The 20,764-nt window shown below is 41.5% G+C and overlaps 1 long non-coding RNA gene across 1 annotated transcript in view; it reads right to left on the reverse strand.

The window, feature by feature from the left end:
• Positions 1-4,071: 4,071 nt before the first annotated feature.
• The window catches only part of LOC147147331 (uncharacterized), a 30,628-nt gene continuing 13,935 nt past the window's right edge, over positions 4,072-20,764 (reverse strand). The window contains exons 2-3 of the long non-coding RNA XR_015086948.1: positions 4,603-4,709; positions 4,072-4,455 (exon numbers count right to left, since the gene is read on the reverse strand). This is a non-coding gene — a long non-coding RNA (uncharacterized LOC147147331). The remainder of the gene's footprint in view (positions 4,456-4,602; positions 4,710-20,764) is intronic.

Below are 20,764 nucleotides of genomic sequence, written 5' to 3' on the forward strand. Positions count from 1 at the left end.
CTGGGTGGATCTGCTTTGAGCCCCTATTTCTCAGCATAGTCCGACGCTCGTCTCACTCTGTGCCCATCCCATCATCTTGACATGCAAGCACACACTCAGACACCTCATTAAAGATGCACAAAACCGTCACACACCCATACACACTCACTCCGCATGCATTAATTAGAACGCCGGTAACAAGCTAGCCTCTCCATTCACACCCTGGGTCTCTTTTATTAGCATGACAGTGGTTAGCAGCAGCCAGGGGCCCCCGAGGAGAGAACCAAGTCTACTTGGTTCTCTCCTCGGGGGCCCCTGATTAAAAACAGAACCCCCTAGGATGCAAAGCTCTTGATTCCTTTCATCAACGCACCCATGCAGTGTCTCTCAGATGATCCCTGAACCGCAAACTGTCAAGTATACCTGTTTCTATGGGACCCGCACCCACTTGCCATCCCTTTGACGCTCATCGATGTCTTTCCACAACTCGCTCGGACCTACTCCGGAGTCCTTTTTACCATCTCAATCTAATTGTCACCTTCTACCTCTGTGCAAAGTCTTTTTGGCTTGTCTTTTTATCCACTTCAGCCCCTAATACATATATGCAAAAGGAAGGAGGCCTAGCTGGTGTCCACTCTCTCTTGGCACGTATCAAAATGACAGAGGTCGACTCAAGGTTTCCGCCCTACGTGGTCCAGAGAAAAGTGCCCATTCACGAACACACGTTTTGATATGCCGGTTTAAAAAAGAAAGAAAGAAATATAGATTTAAAAAAAGACAAAAACTATTTTCCTCATCTCAGCAAAGTCCAACACCTGACGTACACTGCTTGCTGGCTATCATCTTCAGGCTTCGCCCATCGGGGTCTCTCATGCTGCCGCCTGAATTTCAAGGAAAAGTGTCTCATTAGCTGCGGCCCTTGAAAGAAAAGGCCCACTATTTCAAATTCAGTTACGCATTCCCTTTGAATGGAAGGACAGAGAAAAGCAAAGACTGAAGGCCGGGCGTCGGAGAAGGACTCAGTTGAAGGCTGAGGCCCGCACACCCAGAGGGAGGCACAACTTTCGGTGGGAAAAGACATAATTCAACACCATAATTATCTTAGTGTTGTTAGGGTGATGGGGGGGGGGGGGTATGCCAATATAATTTCAGCAAAGTAGCACCAAAAAAGAACAAAGTAGTTGCTTGGTTGTAGGCCAGATTGTGTTTATGTCTACCTGCTTTGATTTTGAGACTCCATTTATTTCTACACATACTGATTGAATTTAGCTAGTAGTATTACTCAAGAAAGGTCCTGGTCGTGTAACGTTTGAGTGGTCTCAGTCTTGTCACAGAATTCATTCTAGACCTATTTGGTCTTATTTCAGAGTCAGACGTGAGGAATGATGGCTTAATTCCCAACACCACTCAAGGGCAAAACTGCAGGGACAGTAGAGCTTCATGTGTTAATAAATACGAAGACTGTTTTTGGATGACTGACTGCACTTTTCTTCTGGTCCAGAAATTACGGCACTCACCCCTCCTCATCACAATTTGGCACTGAAGGTGTTAGGAGAGGAGGGTAGCTTAATAATGACATCCTAATTTGCATGATTAGGTCACAGTACATTGCAGTGTTTCATATTTTTGAAATGGAACCAAACGCCAGACGTGGATATTTTACTGAAGTTTGCCGGTTCGTCATTTATCATCCGTCAGCAGCCTGGGTACCCGTCCACCATCTGTCAACCCGTCTAATTTTCAAGGTGAACCAAACTGTAATCGTCTGTCGGTCAGTCCGCCCTGTTATTCTAACCGCGCTTCTGTCAGTAAACATCAAAAGTGCGCCAGTCCGTCAATCGTCTATCTAGAAAAAAAAAGGTCCAACAGATGAAAAATCCATCCATCCATCCTTGTTCTGCAAACAATTATCAGAAACGATTTGATTGAAATGGTAAATGGAGTGCACCATCTAAATCATAATGTGTCGGCTTGCTGCTCAAACAGCTTTACACTCACATACATTTGACATTTCACATAGCCTACATTTATTTGCCAATCCATTGAAATGTTAAGTGGGAACCTGCTGTCGCTTTAACTCTTAAAAGTTTTACTTTAAAGTTTTGCTTAATTTAACAAGAATCCCTTGTAACATTGTTGCCAAAGGTACAATCCTGGTGGATTAATATGCTTCCAAGTCCTTTGTGAAAACTGAACCCACTACAATAAAATAAAGGTTTTTTTTTCTTCGAATTTGTCTTCTTTTTCTTCTTCTACTTCTTTTTCTACTTCTTCTTCTGTCTTTTAGCGGTTGCCAAACATCTTTTGGTGCATTACTGTCATCTGAAATGGAGCATGGGCAAGGCAAAATACCATTTCACAACCTCCTAACTTCACTCTTTGCAAAAATAAAAATAGAAATGTAAAACTTAACTGAACTTCTCTGTAAAACTGTCTTTGTATTCAAAGCAACTTTTTTACTACTTAACCATCCTGAGGAACTGATGATTCTCTCTTTGGTACATACCACCACCTGCTGTATATATACAGTCAATGCAGTCTGGGTCCCATTTCCCTCTCTGTTCAGCAAAATGGGTGTCCGTCAATAATGGACTGTGAGGTCCATTCGGACTTGACCAGTTTAGTGATGATTACAAAGATGGACGGAAATCCACTTTTGTCTGTGCGTAGTCCGTCCGTTTGTCTTTTTTTTTTTTTCTAAAGTTTCTTATCATCTAACACCAGCAAAATGGGTGTCTGTCATTGACGGACAGACGGAATGCCCACCACTCCCAAACACTATTTAAAACAGTTTCCAACTGACTTTTTGAGAATAAATTGTTTTTTGGCAACATCCATTCCTGACGATACTTTGTTGTGTAAGACATCTTTTCCAAATGTCACACGGGTTTAAGGTGATTTTAAGCTTTCCCTTTGTCTTGTTCTTGACTCTCTCGAATCATACACTACATCTGTCTTCCCTCACCGCTCTCAACTCCGGAAAGTCCAGGTCTTGACTTGATTTTGTATTTCATTGTCACAACAATATGGATGGTAGCTGTCAGTGAGATGAACAATACATGCTGACTTCAACCACGCAGATCCGTGACATCCAAGAGAGCCAAACCTCCATCAAAGCATCAAACAACTTCAGGCAGAGGTAGGAATCACATTCAATTCGACTTCGTCAACCACTCGTCGAGGCATCGGGTAGATGTCTCGCTAAGCCACATGCTGAACTGTGATTGTGCTTATCTGTGCGATTTCTGATCTTGATACCCCACTGCTTCAGGATAGCCTCCCAGAGCTCGACAATGCTGCTCCTGAAGCGTCATGGTGCGCCAGCCACATACAGCATCTCACTCACTATTGATAGTCATATGGAAGCGGATCCACGCAGCAGGTAGCGAGCTGACATTCTTCTAACAAGGACCAGTTTCACGGAGAGAAGGGTCAAGGGTGTGAGTACCAGACAGCTATCACATCACCCACTGATGTAGAAAATGTTGTCATCTGCTCATCCAGCCAGAGCTCAACTAATAAGTTGGATTAGTTGATGTTAGCGAGAGCAGGCGGGGGTGCTGGTACCCCCGCTGTGTCTCATAGATAATGACCAACACTTTGCAGAAGAGGTTGCAGTGCAATAATGTGGGAATCGATCAGTGCTGACCTCTCTGCTGTTCTTCGTCCTGACCTATCGATTATGATACCTATTGATCTGCCTCTCTGCTGTGTTCTGTTGCAGGTATCAGAGGTGAAATCAATGCACGAGAAAGCTTCAAGGTGGTGAAATGGAAGAAAGGTTATCGTTACCCGCACCTTGACTTCATGACAGCCTCATCACAACTCTTAATAATCAACAACGCTGCCATGTAGTAAAGTTTAATGTGTGATGTAAGGTGACAGGGCTGTACTATCTTTGATTTCAACAGTTAGTGCTTTATTTACATATAGACACATTTGTCTCATTTTTTTTTTTAAGAAAACAGAGATCGTATAGCTCAAAAACTTGATGTGATCGAAAAAAACTGACATCAGTTTTGGATTCCGAACCTAAAATTGAGTTAAAAACAGCTGTCAGACCAAACTCAACAAAAAATGCATTTCCCAGTGTAATCGGTATCAGAACCGAAAAAATACATTAGTCTATCACTACAACAAACAAGCTTTCCCCTTTTGAAGTAACCCCCCAGGAGACTTTCTCAGCCTTCTCTGCCTCGCCTTTTTTTGTTTGTTTTTTTCGGAATCCTCCTCAGCTCCATCATCACAGCCATCTAGATGATGTCCATGTCTTCAAAACGGTTCCCCCTTGATGGCCCTCTTGCGCTTGTTAAAGGTGAGAAAAAATGCATGGAGCCAGGACGGGTGAGTAGAGAGGTTGCTCTGGCACAATGATGCTCTTCTTGGCCAGGAACTCTCAGATGCTCAGGGAATTGTGAATATTGTTGGGTGGAGCAGCCAAATCTCTTTTTAGGCACATTGATTGCCTGGCCCACACTGAAGGGGAAAACTCATAGATGTTCTAGTTTTAATTTGAAATATAATTTTTCTGACACACTTTGTATATATTGAATGCAACCTACTGTGCCGGTGGAAGAAAAAGTATCACGTACTACATCTTGAAAACCAGGTTCACATACTTACATTTGTGAATGATTATCCATCCAAATTAGCAAGACGGTTGGCAGAAAAATAACTGGCGATGACGGAGCGTTTCTTATTCTGGTGCACTTGAAAACCCTCTGTTGCGACTGAAACAGAATGTAAAATTAGAGCTAATGATGGTAGGTGAGGGAACCAATAACGGGTGTCCATATATTCAAGCCTGTTTTTGTGATTTGGACAAAAACAATGATAGACACATTTTGTTCATTAAGATGGTATTTATCCACCTTCTGTTTTATCCAATAAGATGAGTTTCAACTAGATATACCCCAAACTTCTGGATAACAGAGAGATACTATTTATATGGATCTAGTGTCAAACGGCTTCCTTTGTCAAATGAATTATGATTGCCTGTCGGGGAGCTTGAATTTAGCACCAGAGGATCTTAGCTTTTTGCACAAGTAAGTGCCAATCACGATAAGGCCACACATTCACGAGATGGTTTGATTTCCTGCCAAACGAGGGCTCCTCACCTCCAGACACTGATAAAAATTTGTAAAAGTGTGCATACTTTGGTATAATGGCTGTCAAAAGTCAATTCCTCCCTCCTTGAGCCATCTCTTATTGCTGCAAATTGAACTGGGCCACGTAGAAATGGGGCGCAGAGAGGCACACGCAAATGGTGCAGCAGGAAAAAACTGTGTCGGAGCCGCACCGGGTGGCTGCTGCCGGTTAGCCGCACTGGATGGTGAGCACTTGTGCCCTACAGCAAACGGCAGGGGCTAAAACGCTTCTCCACATCCATGCAGGTAGCTAAGCGACTGGAGGCATACATGGGATTACATCGTGTGTTATTGCCTCAGGCGGCGACCACGAGAGGCCATTAGGCATGCAGCATAAGCACAAACACGTGCAACACATGAGCAACCTTACCAAATAAATGCGCTCGCACAATTCGCTCGGTTGAAACACACATTTGTGTTAACACTTAGCTTACCTTAGTAAAAGAACAAGAAAAGAATAATATGCACACGGGAAGATACCATGAAATGTTTTTTCCCCCATTATTCGTAATTTATTACACTAGTGTGACAATTCTGAAAAATTGAGAGCCTTGAATGTTTTATTTTTGTTGTAACGTTTTATAGTAAACGTCAAATTAAACATTATTAAACAGAAGTGGGCATTCCGTCAGACCAGCAAAATTTAGGAAAATGCCCACCTCTGTTCTTACATTTCCTGTGGACATATTCGGTAGGAAACAAAATGGAGGTTTACTAGCATTGTGCTTTTAAACCTTAGAGGTTCCATTGCATTATTTAACTAACATCTGAAGTTAGTAAAGTCTTAGAAGAATTTGGTCTCTTGTCGTTGGGTCACGGACAGTACGTAACTTTAGTCCCACAGACATTCAAGTTCAACACAGTAAATTCTTACAAAAAAGACCTGCAATGATAGTCTAAAGCACTAAATTAAAGCGTTATATACTGTAAGTGATAACACAAAAAAGAAGCTACAAAGTTGATTTTTATACTTCTAGACTTCCAGTACAGATTAATACTACACATTTTGTTTTAGAAAAGGTTAAGGTTAGTTTATGCTTTACCTTCCACATTTAGATGTGTTCTAGTACCATCTCAGATATAAAAGGAAATGTCAAAAACATTTCTCTTCGTATTCTGACCCTGCTGCCCGTGAGCAGTTAGTGCTGGAAGTAATTGTGGTATGAATGTAACCTCAAATCGGTTTAATGAGCGCAATGATCCGTGGAGGGAGCACAGGTAAAGTTCTTTTAATTTCAAGCACAGTGGTCACTACAGTGGACAGCTATTTAAAAGTTGCTTTCGCCTGTATTAATTAATCTAAAAAAAAAAAACCTTTATATTATAAATCATATCATCAAACCATAATTCATGCATGAAAGGGTTAACGAGAGGGCCTTTATTTTACCGGGCCGAAGCACTCCTATTTCACATTCAGTTTCAAAGCGCACTTGGAATTGTGCCGACAAGATTTCCTCTCATCTGCTTGCGAGTCCGTCCTCCAGAGTGCGGGCGTACCGAGCCAGAATGTGACAAAATGGCGACTGAAGACGTAGGGAGCACGCGGTGCTACAGAGAGAGACGAGAGGACCAGAATGAACTAAATATGAGCTGGTGAAATGGAGGTTGTCAGACATTACAGCTTCCTGCCAGGTGTGAGAAGTTAAAAAGTGGCTCTCTCGGGTGACGTTTTCCTACAGAAATCCTGGTGCATGAACTGATGAAGCCGACTCGGATGAGAGGCGAAACCTCTTGTAAGACAACCATAACAGTGCAGTTGTCGTTGGTTTGATGCCTTGTGAATAAAATGACCTGGATGAATGAGATTAGTCACAGGCAACTTGGTCCTGGTCAGTGTCATGGTGAGCTGGATCGCATCCCAGATGACATCAAAAGGCAGACTACACCCAAACAATGATTTGCATCCAAATCTTGCAGCAAACCACGCCAACGTTAGTGATTGTTCCACCAAATTAAAACAACTGATGATGATTATGATGAATTAGTGACTACGTTTACATGCAGTCAATAACCCTTTCAAAACCCGAATATTGGCAGTGTTTGGGTTTTTAAGACATGTAAACACGCGCAATAACCCGAACATGCCGTTATTTGGGTTTTTAAAATCCGGAATATCATGCCTTGGTTACTTTCGAACATGTGCGTACGTATACGCCGATCGGAATACCTCGATTGTACAGGACACTGAGCATGCTCAACTGCAAAGAATCTTGGTCTTTGTAGTACAGGAAGTGCTTTTATGCGGACTTGACGTATAATTGCATCATGACGTTGTCCGTGAGTCGCCGTATCAATCGGGTTATTTAAATGTGGGGGGTAACTCTGTCCGCTCAAGCCATGTAAACGGGATATTCCGAATGACTCAGAAATCGGAATTTTGACCATAACCCGAATATTGACTGCATGCAAACTTAGTCTGTGATGCCTTTGATCTGTATGTGCATCTACTGAAAGGTGTGAAATAAATCTCCCATTTTTTGCTATGTTTGCTAACTTGATGTTTCTGCTCTTAGGGAAGCGAAACTAAAATGAAGTGATGCACTTCTTGAGGGTGAAGTTTCAGCATGCAAAGGACATTACAATGTAGATTTCGCCAGTAACATCTGCGCCTAAATCTCCTGGTGTTCCATTACCCAGTGATCGAAATCGTAGCGAGTAACTAGAGCTAACTAGAATTCGACCCTGCACACAACAAAGCGCCTCCGATGGAGAGAAGTAGCGCAGGAAACCTTTGAGGTTGGATTGAATAAATGAAAAACGAGAAAATGTCACCAATTCCATCTCGGAAGATTTCAGATAGAGTTTGACAATGAAAGTACATCAAAGCGAGACGCGGACCCCACAGTCTTCAAAAGGCAGCGTGAGCGCCACATTCAGGGTTATTAAATAGATGAATATTGACAGGCTCTTCCTGTTTGAGCTTGAACGACATTTCAGCTATCTCCACATATCCAACAGGACAAGAGAGATGATGGCAAGCGCAGCCGGGGCGCACTTCACCTCCGGGCATTCGCGGCGGCTTTAATTGACAGGCGACAGCTCTCAAATATCTCCCTTCTCACCATCCCCCTCACACCTCTTCCCATAGAAACTTTGCTCATTGGACTGAGCTGTCGCTGGGCCAATCAGGAGAGGTTGTGTTTGCTGAACTGGTGTGTCCTTCAGCAGTTTGGCTGCTGTCAACTCACCAAACAATCTCGCTTAAGAATTTAACTGCTGGGCAAACACACACTGTGTGGGTAATGAAGGGGGCACCTTGGCTTTGTGTGCGTATTTACCCTGCCATCAATAGAGGGACATGCATATAAATCTACGCCGTAATACACAAGTTCAGGTGCAAGTATGTGAGTATGATGACAGAATGGATCAGATATTAAAAATAATGAGCAGTGATTAAAACAAGGCCGCTATTTTGGGGAGGTGTACTTCCCAACAACAACAACAAAAAATTACTTCATATTTTTTTTAATTGATGGCCATTTATTTTGAACACGCATTACAAAAATACCTGGCATTTCTGTAGGTCACTAAACTTTGGGACAAGCATTTTTTTTGCTTCCTGACAACAACAGCAACAACAACTCATGCCTATTTAAGTTTTGCAAAAGTTGTTCCGCTGAATATTCGATTCTGTTGTTTATAGTCTTATAAAAACCCACACCCACCACACTCAATTCTTAAGGGCCAGGAAACAATTTTGCTAAGGGAAGAAGCAAGAAAATAGCTACGATCAGCCAACACAGAGCTATGTTTTGTCTACAATTTGCCAGAGTGGAGCAATTCCGGAACTCTAGTTGCAAAGCCTTATATGCTTCTGGTATTAAGTGCAGCTCAGGCCAATTTACAATAGATTGACATTTTATTGAACGTTGTATTTCATTGCCCTCGCGCAATACGGTGATGTCGGGAAAAAAACAAACACTTTACAGCTCCTTTCCATCATGAGGGAATATTCTCAATCACTTCAAATGACTCTACTTGGTCCAACATGTCCACCAGATTGTGTCTTCATCTCAGTGGGCAGGAGATTCATTCATATCTCAAATCATCTTTCAGCATTCGAATGAATAGAAATGGCATCTATCGGTTCCAGCTTCCCCAAATGACTAACCAAAAATGTTGTAATTGTTTGTTTGTTTTAATACGGAAAATAGCATTCTATCATAATTTACTCAGACTAGTATCCATCCATCCATTATCTGTACCGCTTATCCTCACAAGGGTCGCGGGGCGTGCTGGAGCCTATCCCAGCTGTCTTTGGGCAGTAGGCGGGGGACACCCTGATTTGGTTGCCAGCCAATCGCAGGGCACACAGAGACAAACATCCGCACTCACAATCACACCTAGGGGCAATTTAGAGTATCCAATCAACTTACCATGCATGTTTTTGGAATGTGGGAGGAAACCGGAGTACCCGGAGAAAACCCACGCAGGCACGGGGAGAACATGCAAACTCCACACAGGGAGGCCAGAGCCGGGCTCGAACCCACGACCTCTGAACTGTGAGGCGGACGTGCTAACCAGACTCAGACTAGTATAATACCTAAATAAAATGTAAATTATACAATTTGAGCATCATGATTAATTCATTTTGGTTCCTTCTGGTGTGCGTGATATGCCCACCAGGGGGCAACATAATACAGTCATGTTGACACAAATGAAGAGTCTCATAGCTACTGTAAGTGACTCAATAAGACGCAGTAATATTGGCCCTTTTCACAGAGAATAAATAATACATACCTGTGAGTATTTTTGGATTGCCTGCCAACATGAGTTGCTGCGTCGTTTTTGTTCCAATCTCCATTGCTTAAGGTTTTATAATCCTGCCACATAGATGCTATTCATTAACCTATCTATAGTGTTTCCCGTTGTGCTAGCATTAGGCTAGCAGACTTAAAGACAAAGTTATGTGGTTATTCATATCTCAATGTATTGTACTGTATTTTGTCAAAAAAAGAATCCATTTGAGGCAATATCATTTCTATTACTTCATTTGATATTTAAATATAGTATTTCACAAAACTAATTAATCTTTTGTTGTTATCAAATGATATTATTGACCAAATACCTCACTACACACTTCTGCATTTCAACGTCAGTGTCAGAGTTTACATAGTTACACTGAAGCAGCAACAGTACTCGCATAATAACAAAATAAATAAATACCGTAAGTGGACCATTTCAAAAGTAAGCGAGCCCTCTTGTTCCCCCCCAATTTACTGCTGCATTTTTGTTGAGTTGTGCTTTTGTGAGCAAAAGAAAGCTACCATATTGTATCCTTCCTTCTGCAGGTTTTATTTCTCCTCCTCAGGAACAATGGTTGGAGTGGGCTAGTGGACTGCGCGTGTGTGCGTGTGTTTGTAGTGGAGGAGGTCAGTGGACAGTAGGTGCCTCAAAGCCTGTGAGCACACTCATCCCACTTGTGAAAAGCTGTGGTCTAACATTACAGAACACGCCAATTCCTGGGAGAGCCTGAAGATACGAGCAGACGACTACGTATTAAAAAAGGATGACCTTATTAGAACTTGGAATGTGGGCTATTTTTTTTTCTTCCTTTAGCATGTAGATGGTGAAAAGAGTGATAATGGCAGAATGGAATGTTTTATTTATTCATTTTGCTGATGTCAATTTATTATTCAATAGCTCAGTGTTTCAGCGTGCAATGACACCCTTGGACTACACTTGGCAAAATGTAAATGCACGTCGACTTACTGGAAGAAAGATGGAATACGTGTTAATGTTGCAAGGCAATGCTGCCTCATAAATACGCATTAGAGAAAAATTGAACACCGTGCATAAGTGGTGTATTATTTGCTTTATGTTAAAATTACATACTAGCATAACACTGATCCAAATTCACTTGCCGAGTAATGCATTCTGTTAACGAAAATGAAGACAAAGACAGTGTTGCCGTGAGATAAAAGATAGGCTAACGCTAACCACTCATCTCAAATAATCTTTCTCCACTGAAATGAATGTAAATACCATTCATTCATTCCAGCCTCCCCAAAACTTGTGGTTTTTTTCATACAAAAAGTAACACTAGTCTATATAATTGTACTTAAGAAAAACATGCGATATTTAACTAAAATCACTGCTGCTCATTTTGGTGTGCTTCTAAACTCATTTAAGAAATGTCCTTGCAGAGGATAAACACCATACACCCGAGTATTGTTATACTGTCTGTTTACATGAATTGTCGCACCATTTTTGTTCAAATGTTTGGTGCTCAAAGCGTTATAGCACCACCACAAGGTTGCTCTTTGTTAGCCTGTGGCTATATCCTGCATGTCTATGGCATTTTGCATTATTTGTTAGCATAAAGCTAAGTAGAACCTGACGGCAAAGTGACGTTTTTATACACAATGCGTAATCCTCTTTGTTTTATGGGCATTTTGACAGTAAACTGATAATTGCAATAAACAAGAATAAGAATTGTTTACTCTATGCTAAATTGCTTTAAAATGCTGCTTCAGCTTTGTGAATCATGAAAAAAAAGAACTCTGATGTCATTGTCCTATCACATCACCGTGGCGTTTTTCTACATCCTCAGCTATGTTGACAATTAGTTATTCATAAATTCACAGAACACACACGCACACACGCACACAGATAGACAAAGCCCTTTGTACCATCTTCCACACCGTCTCTCCTCCCGGGGCCAATACAGGGCTCCAAAGCCCTTAAGAGGGGCAGCAAGCCGGAAAATGACCCCATGCTGTCTGCGTTCGCCTCAGCCCCGCCTGGTTACGCCCGTTTCCCAGGGACCCGCTGAGGGTCCAATGCCCCGAGGCCTCCCTCTCACGCCACACTACCTCCTAGGGCCAAACGTTAAAGGGGGCTCCCGGTGGCAGACAATAGGAGACTAGAAACGTGGGAAAGAAATGTCACAAGGCTCTCTGACAAGCTCGTTTCGACCCGCTGACCTCCGGGCCTGGTCCCACTGGGCCTCTTTATGTAAACACTAAACAAAGGCAAACCATGCCTTAATCAGATTCATAACCCATGTGAGGAGATGTTATGAAGGCGCCGAAACCCCCACACTGGGTCAGACTCAAATCAACATTATCATTTCACAGAAACGGATCAAATTAAAACTGTAAAAAAAATGTGCCAGAGCAACACAACACTGGACAAAGACATAAACAGGCCAAGGAGAGCAATTGTTTCAACTGCCCATAACTTTGTAAACAGTCCTGGTCATTTAACCTTTAACCTGTCGTCTTGTCCACTATCCACGACAATTGGACCAAGGCTATGCTCCATATGGCTGGTAGGGGTCAAATGAGGATATTGTCTAACACAACGCCATCGAAGAGGTCAAGGGGCGCTTCAGCCAATGGACACAGACAGGCTTCTTACTGATGGTCAGGGGGCAATTTGTTATGAAGTAAGGGGTTAATGAGGTAATGATTAGCACGAAGCAACACTCAGTTGCCCCTCTCGCCCCCGACCCACTGGCTGGCCCGGGTTTTCCTGGGATTCATAGTTTGTCTTGTTTTTTTATTCTTTGAATTGTACTTTTCGATTTATTGATAAAATGCTGCACGGAACATTGGTAATTGGACCCGTGAACATTGCAAAACTACGGAATATCAGAGAAAAAAATAGAATAGAATGGCAATGAAGTTTAGCATTAGAAAAATAGACATCATTTTAAGAGAAAAATGTGTCGGAGAACAAGTTAAATTTTGACACTAAAGTGACATTTTTTTTTAAAAAAGTCAAGATAAATCATTATAAAGGTTTACAATATCATGACTTTATTCTCATAACAATAGACATTTTTTATGATACATTTCTTTATTGTGGCAACATTTTGTCCAAAAAATAAACCTCACAATATTGTGATTTTTATTGCAAATATGACTTATATTATTACTTTTCTCATCCTAACATGAGAAACTTATAACTATAAATAAACTCTTGTAACAATATTACTGTACCATTACAAGTTCCTTCCCCCATTACAACTTTATTCTTGTAACATCTTGTAACAGACTTTTTTTTCTCACATTATTCCAACAACTTATTTGTTTTCTGGTAATTTTACAATTTTTGCCCCAATATACCTTTGTACAAAGCAGTATAATACGGTTTGAGTATCAAAATGTTTGTTCCTAAATAAAAATTCATTGACTCATTTATCTAAATATGACTGCTTGTCTGTGCTTCCTTTCCGTCACGCGTCAATATAATGACGGTGATGGGCAGTGAGGCAGCTGGTCATCCTATTTAGCAAACAATGGACTTAATCGGTTTTCTCCAGGCCCTTGACAAGATTCCATTGATGACCTCATTGCTACATGGGCAACATGTGTGGGTCAGGCCGCTGTGGTCACTGCGGGTCAAGGTTCGCGAACCCAGCACCACGACCTAATTCCCAGAGGGATGCTACTGATGGACTCCCGTGTTAGTACACATCATTAACCCTAACATACTGTTCGCGTCAAATTTGCCGCGGTTTGACATTTGACAGCAATAAAAATAACCTGGATGCCATTCTTTCACCCTGAAACTTGATTCGTTTCCTCAAGTGATGAACAAAAATAAAATGAAATTGGTTTAAAATGGAATTCTGTTGTATAAGTGCTACCAAGTTTGGGTTACACTGAGGCTGTTCTGGTTTAAATTCGACCCATATCTACTAAATTTTATTTTAGATTTACCAGTGTGTGTTAAATCATTGAATATGTTATGATCGGAATCTTGAAAGTGTGAAACAGTACATGCCATATACATGTATATATTTTTTAACAGTAAAAGTGTCTTTCTACCACATTTTCACAGGTTCATACAGAAAAAAACGTTTTCTATGATTAATGTGACCAATGACTGCAAAGACTTGTGTGTGCAACGCAGAAAATAAAAATAGACATTGGCTTTTCTCTGAAACGTTGATTAAGGATTCATCATGCATTTATTAATGTCAAACAGGCTATTATTTTTTTTTTTTAAAGAACTTTAGTTCACACTTTGATACAGACTATTATCTGGATATTATTGGCTTGGTTCAAAACTGACCCTGAACATACAATGTGAGCATGAAAAACGAACAATACAGTTGAGGGTAAAGTGCTTATGGCGAAGTGAAAGATTAATGATCATGGATGTGATGAGCACCTCCATTTAAAAGCTAAAGAATTACTAAAATGTCACACACTTCCACATGTGGCCCCATTAATGACTCCAAATAATCAGCCATCAAGCATGTCACTTAGATACATTTTGGCTCTCTGCCCAACAATTAGCATAACATTAGTAGTCGCCCCCAAACTAGTGTTGACCTTGAGGTACAGCTAAACCAAAATTATAGTTGTTGAAACAGAGATGAGCGAAGGGCAAATATACAGGACATACAGGGAGGCATTAATGCAGCACATCATCAATCCTTTTTTTTTTTTTTTTAAAGAGAAAAATAATCATAGCTTTAGCTAGGGGAGGGGTCTTCGAATATAGCGTTTTCCATCATTGATCTCGAGGTTAATTATCCTACTCGGAAATAAGAGGCCAAAGGGGCGGCATTTCCTGACCATTAGTTACGCTAATAAGTGTTAGGAGTTCCACATGAGCATCCACGGGGAACTTTCCGTCGGAAATAGCACCAAATCAGTCAGTCATTACGGCGACATCATCATAACCACAGCACCTTATATTACGGTCGGCCCTTCTCACCTCCACAACCTCCTCATCATCGCTATCATCATGACCGCAGACAAACCCCAAACCTAGCCGACTGTCCTGTTTATGTGAGTTTAGATGAGATGCCGCATTGTCCCACATCTCCTTGTAACCTCACGCCCATAAATCTGCCCGCGTGGCCTGTGAGAGTTTATGGGCACTTTACATGAAGATCACTCTCACAAACAACGCCCTTCAAGACGGTAATGAAAGGCGAGCGGCAAAGGTGGAGATCAATGTCAGGTTTGGGAACTGGTGACAGGGCCTGCTTGCGCGCACAGATGGGAGATAAATTAAAGGGGGAACCTAAAGAGGAGAACATAAAATCATAACAAATGTAGATGGCGCACGGCAGCAAAAGAGGCGATATAAAGCGTTTGAAAATAAGGTGAAGCACATGTCAGAGCCTTTGTGGTCACCATGTCGAAACTGGAGATACATATTACAACTGAGTGAGTCCATTCTAAATAGTTGAACATGCATGTTTGGTTCATTGAAGTCTAAATTGGTCTAAGGGGTGAATGTCAGTGTGGCTGGGCACCAGTCCATGGGGTACCCCGCCTCTCACCCAAAGTCAGCTCGAATCGGCTCCAGTTCTACTGCGACCCTAATGAAAATAAGCAGTACAGAAAATGGATGGATGGATTTCGGACGATTGTGTGAAATGTATTGTTGATTAAATGTATATTGAATCAATCAATGAAGGCAACAACGTGGCTGCAACAAGCAGAGGTGCTGTTGATTCTGTCGCAACTAGTTTGTGGCCTCATCTCTCATTTGCCAGAGGTTGGCAAAGTCAGCGTCCAATGTTAAGTTCTGCGACATTCTTGAGTAGTTTTAGGTCACGTTGCATGTTTTGGGTCGGTGTGCTAGCCCAAATTCAAGCTAGCTGGGAAGTACAGTTCTCCCTGGAATGCCTTGATACTAGTCTTGAGATTTTGTTGTACCCTACAGATATCCAAGGCACCCGATGCGCAAAGCAGCCCAAATCATCACCAAGCAACATTTACAACCGAGTGTTATTTTCTTAACCTTCTTTGTTTTAGCATCCGAAAACAGTGCTAGAGAATTGACTTGCTCGAAAATTCCAGTTTTAACTCTGCGTTCCAAAAGACATTCTCCAAGAAACTTTTCGGCTTCTCAAAATGTTTCACAAAATTCTGGTGACATTAAAGTACAAACGTACAAACTATTAGTAAAATGTATTTAACTCAAAATTAGCTTTTACTGTCAAATATATATAACTTGGCAGAATGAAAAAAAAAATTCTGCTCAGAAAATAGTTTCCCTCTTGCATATATAGTGCTTGCACTGAGTAGGAAAAAAAAAACGCTAAACACAAATTGGCCGCAAGTTAAATCAGGAACTGCTGAGTGTCCTGCATTAGCAAAACAAACCATAACAGAAATGATAAATTAGCTGCTAACAAAAACAACTTAAAAAATGAGTAGAAAGTACTGTATGTCGTCCAAGCGTAGGGACTAAAATTAAAAAGTTATCAGAGAAATAAATTCTCAAGTACAAGACAAATACCTGAAAATCAACCTAAGTACTTTAGCAAAGTGTTTTTCTTTTCTTTTTTTCTTTGTTACTTCCCACCATTGGCGTCAGGTCAGGTGTTAAACATCGCACGCCTGCTCTGAGAGGTTCACCCTAACACACTCAATCACAACTACACTAGATAAGCTTACACAGTACAAAATGTCCACAACAGGAGTCAAATGAAATATTCTGCCTTTTTAAAAAATGACAATACAACTCAGTTTTCAATTAGAGTAAATATTCAGAGTTATATTTTCATTTTGATATAGCTCTTGTGTACTTAATATTGTGGCCAGTGAGCATGTCACTCACAACACAGAAAGACCCTTAACACTTTCGTCTCAACCTTGATTGTGGTTGACACTCCACTAAACTATTTCTGTTGAAAAGGAAAGCTTTCAAAATTCAATGATTTACAAAGAAACATTTACCTCCATAAAAATAATAAATGTCCTGAAGGTCAAGGGCCAAATGAAATAAAACGAATCCCCGGACTGAGGATTCCTGTCAGTCTGTGGTCGAGGTCAGGGGTTAAATGGGGTCAGAGAGTCTTGAACCTTGAGTCCAGGGACGCCTCAGATCAATGAAAAGATGTTGAGCATGATAGTCCATAATGGGTGATTGATAAGAGGATAAATACATCATGTGGGTTGGCTGGGTAGGTCTGAGTTGAGGAATAGATTTTCTAATTTTAAACTCAATGATAAAATGTCAGTTTTTTTGAATAACAATAATTGTACAGTATTTTTTGTAATAATAAAATTGTAGTCATGCTTTATTGGTTTAGTATAGAAACTTCAAATAATGTTACTCATACTCATAAGGTATGTTTTTCTTTTTTTTATGTAATTATACAGGGTGGAGCAAAAAAAAAGATTTGAAATTCAAATAGGGAAACAAAAATTAAGTAATAAAATGAAAGAAATAATTAATAAATAAGAAATAAAAAGTATAAGCAGAAATCGCAAAAAAAACCCATAATATTTATTTGATAATTAAAAACAAGACAACATTATCAGCTTTCATCGCTATATATATTGCATTGTTGAACTGAACTGAGTGTTTTTGCATTTAGGGAGACATTTTAATGAGAGCCTTGGGCTTGAGCTTGACTCAGGATCTTTGTCATTCTTGCTGGCGGGGAGGCAATTGCTGTGATCAAGCTCTTTTTTTTTCATAGATGCTACTTTTTAAATATATTTTAAAATCACATGTACCACATGAAGTAAAACATTAAACTAAACTTAACAAACTTACCTCTTATCTTGGTAAAATCTGCGACCATTTGAGAGCAATTTTAATCATATTTTCACCATTTTAATGCCTTACTGTGAGACTTGGGATGCTCATTTTATGATTCTTTGTCTCATAAAGTGCTACTATGGCAGTGAGTGGGTATGTGCAAAGTTCGGCATGGTCTCACTATACTACTTGGACGATGTCAATGTCAAGTATGAACGATTCTGTCATCACAAGCGGTGCGGTTGTAGTTTGGCAAAATTAATCAAAAGAATCTGACTAACAAATGCGGGATGGCTCTTTGTTCCTCTTTCATGCCTGCTTTTGACCCGATGCTGTGCCAAGACTTGGTTCTGGCTATTTGCAGGCAGGTACCAGCTCAAATCAACCACCCAGCCACAGATTAAATCACGACTCCACTTTCATCTACAGCCAGCAGTCCGGCTGAGCATGCCTCTTCGCCTCCCCTTATCCCTCCTCACACAGGGGGCCCGAGGGTGGCATGCGGGGACAAACCTGGTTCCCGAAAAAAGGGAAGGAGAAGAAAACAGGAGGGGAAGGACGATTGAAGGGTTGGGGAAAGAAAGGAGGCGAGGAGAAAAGAAGAAATGCACATTGTACTTTTCAAATGGATGGGAAATGATTCGCTGGGATTTGCTGACAATTATACGGTGAGGTTTAATCAATTCGGAGCATTCACAGCGTGGAGAGGGCTGATCCTTGAGTACAAAGGAACAGACCGTGGGAGGGCGGTACCTGAGAAAGCGGCAGCCTGGTGTAAGTAACATGAGGCAACACTCCCCTCCCCGCACATTGCACTGCAGCATATGGCCCCTTTCTGAACTTATTATCCAGCGGATTAAGGCCAATTGCAGGGACCCAAGGGCCTGTGGCTACCTCCGTTGCACCCTCCCTCGCCCCTCTGCGCCCCCCAGGAATGAGGCTGACTGACAAGGGGCATTGTGTTGGGCACCTCCACTGCCACACCCCTCACTTAGCCTGTCATGCTGCATAGTGTGATGAGGTTATTTGCTAGCCAGAACAGGATCTGACCGTTAGCTCTGAAGCTACAAGGCCTACTGTAAACATGCGGAGAAAACGCCAACAGTGCTCGTGTCATACGAGAGCGGCTCCCTTTCAACTACTTCAAATTTGTTTCATGAAATCACGTCACCCTTTTCTCCCGGGCCGCCTTGACAACAGGCATAATAGCCACAAATTAGCAAGACGCTCAGCTATGGAGTGGATTAAAAGCACCTGAATGTGAACACACAGATTAGGCCGGCAGATATGAGGGCTAATTAGCATATCATTGCAACTCAACATGCAGGATCAACGCGAGTGCAGACATGCTGAGAGAAAAGACTTCATCGGCCAGAGGTTGATTATGGGCCCATTATGCACATAGTACTTTAGTGAAGGGCTGAGAGTACGAATTAAGATCTTGATGACCACTGTGAGGGGACCTAGGATAGAATATATTGACGTTAGAAGTGGACAGGCTCAGGGGTCCACAGGAGGCTGAGACTGTGGGAGGGCGTACAGTAGATTGTGGCCTTCCTGAGCATTCATGGTGAGAGGTTTGACAAGAGAAGAGCCCCTCTTTAAACCCTCATTTGATCTGGCAATGGGCAGGTGATCCTCGGCTTCCTTTTGTGTCCCACCGCAGGGGTTTGTCCACCCCATGTGACCTGTTTTACCTGGAGCTCTTCAGGGCACCTCATTTAGAGAAACGTTAATTCAGGCCTGCCCATTCCGCCGTCTCAGAGGTCCACCTGATCATAGGCTGGCAGTGGCAACTCCATGCTGAGTCAGCAGGGAGGCCTGATGCCTGCTTTGCTAATCCCCTCACATACTAGGAGGTGTGGAAGGGCCAAAGTTCAGAGATGGAGCAGCGGAGCCATCTTCCCGCTTCTTTTAGACAGGATTAGCGGGCCCAGTAGGGGTTCGTCCTCAGGAGCGAGGTCTCACTCTGGCCATCGTGAGGCCACGTCCAAGGAGAGCAGACGAAGGACTGACTCTGGTATGCTTCCATCGTCAGACCACTAGCTGAAGACCTGCTAAAAGCCAAATGTCCACAAAGTGGTACAGTTGAATTCGTTTGGCCACAGGTATGCTTCAGAACGGCAAACTCTGATCAAGAGTGTGTTGGTACTGCAGTTTGTAAGCAGGATGGCAATCGGGTACGTAAATTCAGTGCAACTTGACAGCGTGTTATGGTGCAGTGTTACTTGCGGGCATTATCAAAAAACAAAAAGATGTGTAAATTCCTTTGTCGTAATACTAAGAACTTTATTTTCATCCCATTCCACACTAACATAGTGTCACTGCTGGGCAGAAACTTTGCTTGCCCAAATATGGTAAACTTGTTTTTTTTTTTTCACAAATCAATACTAATGTTCAGTCCCCACGTTGTCTGCTTTTCTTACAAATTATTAAGTAAAGTTTTGAAAATAGCTCCAGAGCAAATCAGTGAAATCTTTTGAACACTTGAAATGTCTGAGAAGTGTCATATCACTCCCCCACATTTTGAATCCATTATGTTGCCTGAAGATTGCAAGTCTGGATGGTTTTTTCTTTTTTAGACAAAAAAGAGAGACAATAGTTAGGTTGAACACTCAATAGCTGTAATGTTTTGGTGTAGAAGGAACCCATCAGCCACAAAAGGAATGCCTCTTTATGAATCTTTGGACCTTGACCTTTGGAATTGAATTTGGTAATATGAAGTCATAATGTGTGGTAATATGAAGTCATAATGTTTGGTTAACTATTAAAACCTTGGTGGGCATTTTACTAAATCTTGCTAGTCCGGTATTTGTCAACCGTCAGCGGACAGGGTACCCGTCCGTCATTCATCAGTGCATCTTTTTTCGTGACGATCTGAATTGTAATTGTCAGTCCATCAGTCCATCAATTAAGTCCATCAGTTAGTTCATCGGATGTTTCAAAAATGAAAAAAAATAAATAAAATAAATAAATAAAATAATGTTTCACTTGGTCATACACATGAAATCCAGAGTGCTTCTTTTGTTGTTTTCACAAAGGAATTCTCAACCAGAAAGCAGAATTTAAGAGAGTGGACATCATCACCATATTTTCCCAGCAGGTTGGATCTCTCTGTAGACAGTACGTTACCCAGTATGTCTTGTCATTCGGATGTGAGTGACGACTCCTTC

This window comes from Filicampus tigris, chromosome 5 (assembly GCF_054856515.1).
Source record: "Filicampus tigris isolate MCC_2025a chromosome 5, RoL_Ftig_1.0, whole genome shotgun sequence".
Lineage (NCBI taxonomy): Eukaryota > Metazoa > Chordata > Actinopteri > Syngnathiformes > Syngnathidae > Filicampus > Filicampus tigris.